Source organism: Mustela lutreola, chromosome 1 (assembly GCF_030435805.1).
Source record: "Mustela lutreola isolate mMusLut2 chromosome 1, mMusLut2.pri, whole genome shotgun sequence".
NCBI classification, from domain to species: Eukaryota; Metazoa; Chordata; class Mammalia; order Carnivora; family Mustelidae; genus Mustela; species Mustela lutreola.
Window position 1 is genome coordinate 68,819,874 of NC_081290.1, and position 8,907 is coordinate 68,828,780.

The window sequence follows — 8,907 nt, forward strand, 5'->3', positions numbered from 1 at the left end:
GGCAAGTAGGGGGCGGGGCCCGAAGGCGCGGCCGGGGCGTGGTCACAGGCGCAGGCGCTTTTGCGCAAGGCTCCACCGAGGGAACCGGAGCTGGGAAGGTGCCGGGGGCGGGGCTCGCAGAGGAGGCGGGGGATTGCGGGGGCGTGGCTGGAGGGGGCGTGGTCCGCGGGTGCTGCGCGGGAGTTGGGGAAGCGTCCTGCTGCACACAGGACCCAGTAAGCAGCCGGCGCTGAAGCTAGCGCCCGGGTCGGGACGTTCTTGTGGCAGAGTCGGTCTTGTTCTTGCGATCCAGTCCTTTCTGGGACCTAGCACCGAGCGCTCTCCGTGCACCAGGCAGGACAGTGGGCAGCAGGGCTGACCCCGCAACTGTGTGAGTCCACCCTTGCACCGGTTCTGCCCTGGAACTGTAAGTAGTGACTGTGACGTCCCTCCCTCTGTGGGTTCCACACCTTGGCCCCGGGGGGAGGGAATAACATAGGGAAAAATAAATCAGGTGTCATGTGGGAGCCATGTAAACTGGGTCGGGGAGGCAGTGGATGTGTGGAGTGTTACAAAAGGGTGGATGGGCACGTAAGGGACATAGAAGGAGCTAGCCAGAGAGGCACAGAGTAGGAACACAGAGGGAAAGAGCCCAGCAAATATCTGGAGGTGGAGTTCACAGGCAAGCTGTCCTGCCAGCACCAAGCTGCAAAGTGGGGGGACTGAAGGATGCTTGCCAGGGGCCAGCATGGAAGTCAGAGGGCATGAGGCATGGAGAGGGAGGAGATGAGGTCAGATGGAGAGGTCCCTGGGCATTCTGGGCAGAGCAGTGATGGCATGGCGCTGGCACGGTAAAACCTTCCTCCGTTTGTTTGTCTTGTTCGTCTGGCAGAAGCGGCACAGAAGGCAGTGCAGGGGTGAAGCCGTGGTGCTGCCTGGGTGGTGCCCAGGAGGGGAGGAAGTGTAGACTGCTGGGGCTCAGCCTGAGAATAGGCAGGATGGGTGAGGAACAATGGGAAGGATGGACAGCCTTTGAGAATCTGGGGATGGTGATGGAGTGCAGGAGAGTGGGGTCAGGAATGCAACTGTCATATCCATTGGACTCCCCGTGGTGCTGCTGTGAGGTTGTGCGCTTCCGGAGTATAGTCTGAGTTTGCAATGTTTGGAGATGGATGAGTGAGTCCAAGGGGTGAGTGAGGAATGAGGGTACTGAGCCTCTGCCCACATGGAGAAATCAGCGAGTCCAGGAGGATCCAGCAAGAAAGACCCTGATTGAGCAGACTTGGGAGGAGGATCCCCAGGGGTGAGTGATGTCTGGTCAGCTGTTGAGAGGGGTATGGGGAGTGGGACTCTTCTGGGACTTTGACGAGCACAGTGTGGATGAATTGCCTAGGTAAAAACTGAATTATTGTGGGCTCAAGGGAGAGAGTAAATACAGACAACTTTCCAGGTGTTTTGCTTTGGAGGGGCTTCTGGGACTAGAAGACTGTTTTCTGTCTGGGTCAGAGCCTCAGTGGTGTTGATGGGGTACAGGGAGAGATGACCACATTGGAGAGAGGGAAGGCTGCCTAATCTGAAGTCCTCACCTGGGACTGGGGACTGGATCCGGGGTGCGGGGCTCTGGGAGCCCTTTGCACTTGGGGAGGAAGACCCTGATACAGGGAGTGGGGCCTCGACCAGCTGTTTCTCTTTTCCAGTGAGATGGCAGCTAAATTGAACTAGTCTGCAGTGGAGGTCTGGGTAGCAGAGGTGGCGATAAAAGGCCAAGAACAGCCCTGGGCACAGGGCAGTAACCCCAGGAATCTGATGGCCCTCTGACACTGTAGCCATCTGTCTGCAAATGGGGGAGAGCCAGGGTGTGTGCATGAGGCATGGCTACAAGTCTCTCTCAAAGAGTGGAGACAGGACATCTGCCCTGCCTGCTCTCTCCAGGGACTTCGTCAGCAACAACACCCCAGACCTGAACCCTGGGTTCCTGTATCCAACTGTCTGGCCACTTTTCTGCTGGGCTATCTTTAGAGAGCTCAGGCTCTGGTATCATGTGTCCACTCCTGATCTCCCCTCAAGCCTGCTACTCACTCCAGCCCCCACCACAGAGGACAGCACTCCATCCTGCCTGCTAAGTAAGACACTGGGGTCCTTTCTTCCAAGCCCATTCTCGTCATCAGCTCCTCTCCTGGCCAGTGCCCACTCCGCCCATGGTTTCAAGCCCAGACCAGATGCTGGCTATGCTCCAGTGCTTATGCATCATGTGTCCCTCCAGTGAACAGCAGACATCATTCCCACCAGATTCAGGACACAACTTGGGGCTATACAGGTGACCTGCTTCCTTCTATCTTCCTCATCTCAACCAATAGCCACTCCATCTTTTCTGTTACTGGGGCACAAATTCTTGGACTCATTCCTGATTCCTCTCTTTCTCTGTTTTCTCATGTCCAATTCCTGGGGAAGTCATGGGGCTCTATCTTCAAATATGCCTTCACCCAACCATGGCTCTTGGACTCTGCCACGCTGCCTTGACCTAAGCCTACCTGTTCAGTCTGGGTTGTTTCTGCAGCCTCTGGCCCACTTCCGGTCTATGCTGAACAGAGCAGTTAGTGAGCTGACCCTTCGAAACCTAAGGCAGAGGGTGCCAGGCCTCTGCTTACCAGCTCTGGGGCTGCTCTAGGTCTCCAAGGTCCTGCTTTGACTCTGGCCTGGCCTTGGATACTCTCCCCCACTCACTTCTTCCAGTAGCATGGCTCTCCTGAACATGCCTGCTCTCACATTCAAGGCCTAGCAGAGCCGCTCCTAGACCTGGGTGGTCCGTCCTCACTGCTCATGAGGTTCCTCCCTCCCTCAGGTTCACTGAGCCCTCTCCTGACCAGTCTGGTGCTGGCAAAACACTGGCAAAAATGTGTAAAAAAAAAAAAAAAAAAAAAGCAGATGAAACATCATCTGTAACAGAAACAACCAGAGCCAGCCAGCAAGGCCTCTGGAGTGAATGTGCTCTGTGCATCTGACGGCAGCTGCGGCAGGAATAGCAGACACCTGCCTGCACCACCACAGGCCACCCACCATCAGGGAGGAGAGACAGGGTGTGCTGCTGAGAGAGGCAGGGTGCAGGGGCACCTGGGGGGCTCCGTTGGTGAGGCCTCTGCCTTCCGCTGGGGCTGTGATCTGTGGGTCCTGCGATGGAGACTCTATCAGGCTTCCTGCTTCAGGTCCCCCTGCTTCTCCCTCTGCCTCTGCCTCTCTCTCCTGCTTGCACACTCTCTTGCTCTCTCGGTCTCAAATAAATAAATAAAATCTTTAAAAAAAAAAAAAAAAAGGTAAGCAGGATGGAGACAAGTGTGTGCAGACTGCTGTGAGTCATCCCATAAGTGAGGGTTACCGTGCGCTCTGTGTGCCTGCCTGGGTGAGTGTCCCTGTGGGCTGCAGCTGGCCAGTGGCAGCAGCAAGACGTGTCAGAAAACAGAGAGAGGTAAAAACAGCAAAACAGCAATCAGATGAGCTGCGCTGACCTCACACACACACAAATACACGTCTGTCTACACAACAAATGGGTACCCATTTCCAAGGGACACCAGAAAAATGTGGTAAGTATGTCATTCCGCACACAAAATGTCATCCTGTAAAATGCACAGAAGAATCAGATACTAATTTCAACCCCACAGGGGAAAAACTTAGACACCCATCTCATACACACAGAGAAATTAGACACTCACATCTCCCTCTCTCTCTCTCACACACAAAACACTTACCTTCCACCTCAGAAGGCCATGCTAAAAGATCCATCATGCCATATCCACAAAGAAAAAATTAGGTACCTGTTGAAGTGTTTTTATTTTTTAAGATTGATTGATTAATTTTAGAGAGAGAGAGAGAAAGAGAGAGAGAGCAAGCAAGGGGGAGGAGCAGAGGGAGATGGAGAGAGACTGTCCACCGTGCAGAGAGCCTGACACTGGACTTGATCTCACAGTCCCTGTGGAGGTATTTTTAAGAAAGTAAATCCTGTTGAGAGGTGGTTCCCCATGAATTTCTCAGGTTTCTGTTTCTGCCTGGTCCAGGTCCTGAGAGCAAAATCACTTACAGCCTAGTTAAGGATGTTTGTCTCAGAGACATTCCGGGGGAGTCAGGAACAATGCCCATCCCTTCTTTTCCCTGGAGATGTACTCACATTCCAGCATGAAGGTTGCTCTCTCTGGGAGGCAAGGTGGTATGAGATAAGAGTGTCCTGTGTCGGGCTTCTTCTCTGGAAGTGCACCCCAGGGCACGTGCACGCCATCTGCCCACCCCTGGAAACGAGAACTGTAGGAATCAACACAAGATGTTACCGTAGCTGCAAGGAACAGGTGCTGCTCACCCCTGACCCAGGTCCCGGAGTTCCTGCATACACATACATGTGACCTGGGTAGGCTCGCTTCTGAGCTCACAAGTAGAACAAAATCTCAGACCCAGCACAGCTTCTGAGGTAACACAGTCATCTCTCTCTCTCTCTCTCTCTCTTTCTCTCTCTCTCATACACACACACACACACACACAGTAGAAGCACTTCACAAACTACACACCAAAGAATTAGATGCCTGTTTTCCCATTTCATCCTGCTACGCATATACAGGAGACAGAGACCCATCTTGCACCATACATATCAAAATCCACACGGTCTTACATAACACAACATGAACACACACTAGGTACCATCTGGTATTACACACACACACACACACACACACACACACACATAGGTGAACATCAGCCCATGCACAGTAACACTAGATGGCTACCTCTCTCTCTCATATACATACTAGATACTACTCTACACCATGCACATACAAAAAACTGTCCACTTCACTATGAACATACAGAAAAAGTGAGAACTCAGATCCTTCCTCTTTTTTAGTGGACAGAACAGGTCTGAGTAACAAGAAAAGAGTTGAACCTCAGAGTTCTTCGTGAAATGGGCTAGCCAGCTGGGGCTGCAGATACTCGTCTTGACTTTGTGATGGAATGAGCCTCCAAGGCTGACTTCCCTCCACTGTGGGAGAGGCAGAACAGATCAGGAGGAGGCAACCCCAAAGGGCTTTTCTCTGGTGGGGACCAACTGGAACGCAGACCACAGTGACCAGAGACTTTCTTCCTCTAACAAAACAGGTTCACATTCCAGTGCAAACTCCCTGATGGGCCACCCATATGGATAAGGCTGAAGTCAGAGCATCCTTTTTGAGGCAGTCTGAGAATCTAGACTCAGATTTGCTTACTCGGTTCCCTGCTGTGGTGCAGCATTGATGCGTGGGGGCTTTCAGCAGACGTGAACTTGGGGAAAGCAGCATGGGGTAGACGTGAGTAAAGATGTGAGTGGGAGGGTGTGCGTCTGGAATCTGAAGGCTCAGAGGCTCATGTCCAGGATGCACATTGCAGGGCAGGGTGGGGGGAGTGAGCCACCCTGTGGAGAACCTGCTGGACAGGACAGGGGCAAGGCAGAGAGGTCACCCATCCCACACACTTGTCTCTTCTTCCACTGGTGTGTGCTGGCCCCAGCCTGTTCCAGGGATTCAGGAATGGACAGACTGGCTCCTGCCCTCAAACAGCTGACATACTCTTGAGAGGAGCAGATAAAAGCCGAGTAAAAACCAAACAAGCAGGATGGACTGTGAGCATCTCATCATCTGAGGTGAGATTTCTTCCCCAATATCCTCAGCGAAGAAGGTGTTCCTGGGCTCCATTCTTGGCAAAGGGACTGCTCTCATTTGCTTAATTTTGAACAAGATATTGTTTGGGGAAGACACAGTGGCCTGATAAAGCCTTGATTAATGCTACTTTGGGATGCTAATGGGAGTCTGTACTTGCTTAAGAAAAAAGGAGATAAAAAATTGGAAGAAAGATTTAGTCATAATTGTGTGTCAGATGTTATTTTAAACAAACCTTTATTTAAAAAAATTTTTTTTAAACAAACCTTTAAACATCATTTTTAAAGGAAGACCCTGGGTGGAGATCACTGAAGGATTTCTTCAAGATATAGTGGTCCCAGCGGTGTGCTGATGGATTCTGGGTGTGGAATGACCCTTCATGGATGGTGTTTTACCTCGATTCAAAACTTAAGCAGCTTAAATGCTTATGCTGAAGCTACTCGCCCAAATTTAGATAAAGTGTGAGAGTGGAGAAAGTTGTTTCCAAATGAGTGTGCTTTCCATGTTATGTAAGTTTTTAAAATCAAACTTATTTTGCGATAATTATAGATTCACAAGCAGGTGTAAGATGTAAAACAGATTCCTTGTACACTTTGCCCAGTTCCCCCCAAAGGTAACATCTTCAAAACACAACCGTATGATAATCCAGCCATGACACCAACACGGATGAATGGCCATCTTAGATTTCTCCAGTTTTGCTTACGCGGACGTCACAAGGCTGTGTCACACGTAGACTCGTAGACTCCTTCCCACTGCTACAGTCAAGACTATTTCCATCGCCAGGAGGACCCCATCTCCCGCTCCCTCTTCAAACCACTGATAGGCTCTCCACTTCTAAAATTTTATCTTTTCAAAAGTGTCAACAAGTGGAATTTGTGCATATTAATAAAGGGGACCCTCACTAAAATGGAATAGGGAGGCTCTACAGGTGAAGACCCAGCAAAAAGAGAGGGACTTTGAAAGTAAATCAGTGCCACTGTAGCTACAACTTTATCCCAGCGGGAGGAAAGCTTCCACCTCCCCCAGCAACAGCCTAGCCAATGAGAAGCCAGTACATTTCCACCTCCCAGTTTTACCCCAAAGGACTTTCTGTTTTCCTCCCAACTTCCTCTTTCCTCTCTTTTCCCAGACTAGCCTTTGGTTTTGCTGTAGGTTGCTTGCCCTGGACCGTGATTCTCTGCTATTCCCAAATAAACCCATTTTTTTTGCTGGTAAAATAACTGGCAGTTTCCCTTTGAGGGTGATAGATTACATAGTATGTAACTTTCTGAACTTGGATTTTTTTCCCCACTCAGCATAATTACCCTGAGATTCTGCAGACCGCTTTGTGTATGAACAGAGCATTCTCCCTGAGTCCCAGTCCATGCTGTGGATGCAGTATGGTTGGCTTAACCATGTGCTCACTAAAAAGCAAGTGAGTTGTTTTCAGTTTTGGGGTATCACAAATAAAGCTGCTGCAAATATTTGGGTATGGATTTTTGTTGAAAGTAAGTTTTTAGTTTTCCGGGATAAATGCCTCAGAATGCAACTGCTGGGTTTTATGATAATTGCATGTTAGTTTTATAAGAAACTGTCGGCCTGTTGTCTGCAGTGGCTGTACCATTTACATTCTTAACAGCAGTGGATAGGTAACTGAGTTACCCATAACTTCACCAGCATGATGTCATTGATTTTTCTTTCTGCCATTCTGAAAGGTATGTAATGGTACCTCACTCTGATTTTAATTTGTATTTTCTTTTTTTTTAAAGATTTTATTTATTTATTTGACAGAGAGAAATCACAAGTAGACAGAGAGGCAGGCAGAGAGAGAGAGAGAGAGGGAAGCAGGCTCCCCGCTGAGCAGAGAGCCCGATGTGGGACTCGATCCCAGGACCCTGAGATCATGACCTGAGCCGAAGGCAGCGGCTTAACCCACTGAGCCACCCAGGCGCCCTTAATTTGTATTTTCTTAATAGCTAGTGATGTTAGTCATTCATCATCATTTGTCATTTGTATATTCTTTTCAGTGAGATGTCTCTTCCTGTCTTTTGCTAATTGGACTTTTGTTTTTCTTTCTTTCTTTCTTTTTTTTTTACAGTTGGGTTTTGAGGACTTTTTATATATCCTATATACCAGTCCTTTGTTGGATATGTGGCTTGCAAATATTTTTTCCCAGTTTATGTTTACAAAACCCTTTTGATAGGAGCTGTATTAGATCTATAGATCAGTCTGGGGAGAACTGACATTTTTACTGTGTTGAATCTTCCAATCCATGAACATGGTATATCTCTCCCTTTTTTTAAGGTCTTCATTGATTTCTTTCACTTATGTTGTATAATTTTTAACATATAAGTCCTGTGTAGAGTTTGCTAAGTTTATACCTGTTGACTTTAAAAATAAAGGTCAGTTATTTTACCACAAAAAGAAAAAAGAGTTTACTCAGCAATAGCAAAGAATTGCAATGCAGGACAAGAAAGCTGCAGCCAAAATCATAGGCTAGTCCAACACACAAAGGAAAGGAAATGTTTTTTGAAAGAGAAGGAGGAGGGCACCTGGGTGGCTCAGCTGTTAAGCGTCTGCCTTCAGCTCAGATCATGATCCCGGGGTCCTGGGTTCAAGCCCCACATTGAGCTCCCTGCTTCCATGGGAACCCTGCTTCTCCCTCTTCTACTCCCTCTGCTTGTATTCCCTCTCTCCCTATGTCTCTCTCTGTCAAATAAACAAGATCTTTAAAAAGAAAGAGAGAGAGAGAGAGGGAGAGAAGGAGGAGGAAGTTGGGAGGGGTTGTTGGGAATAAAAGTCCACTGGAGAAAGGCAAGAGACTACCATGATGGCAGTTTCTCATGGGCTGAGCTGCAGGGGTGGTTAATTTCTTGCAGGAGATGCAATGCACATCGTTTCCTCTTCTGGCATGTAACTGATGATTCTCTCCTATTAACAATTCTTCTGTTAGGGTCTGTACTGGCAATTTTTGACATTGAATGGTACAACATGAGAGCTCATGCATCTGGACTCCATTTTTGTCGAGGTTTCCTTTTATAAACTTTTACAGACCCAAGTATTTAACTATCTGAAGTAATTGTAAATGGTATTGTGTCTTTAATTTTCATTTCCACATTTCATTGTTAGCCTGTAGACATGTAACTGTGACCTTACTGAGCTGCCTACTCCTCAGAAGAGCCCTAGGGATCGGGAGGAGGCCCCCGGCCCCCAGCTGAGCGGGAGAGTCAGAGGTGGAGAAAGACAAGAGTGCCAGGCCTGTATCATGTCCATTTATGTC

General features: G+C 48.7%; 1 long non-coding RNA gene across 1 annotated transcript; it reads left to right on the plus strand.

Moving 5' to 3' along the window:
* Positions 1–78: 78 nt before the first annotated feature.
* On the plus strand, positions 79–6,124 carry LOC131827376 (uncharacterized). The gene is made up of 5 exons (XR_009351999.1): positions 79–406; positions 1,912–2,102; positions 5,113–5,300; positions 5,500–5,632; positions 5,936–6,124. It is a non-coding gene; the product is annotated as an uncharacterized LOC131827376 (long non-coding RNA).
* The last annotated feature ends 2,783 nt before the right edge of the window (positions 6,125–8,907 follow it).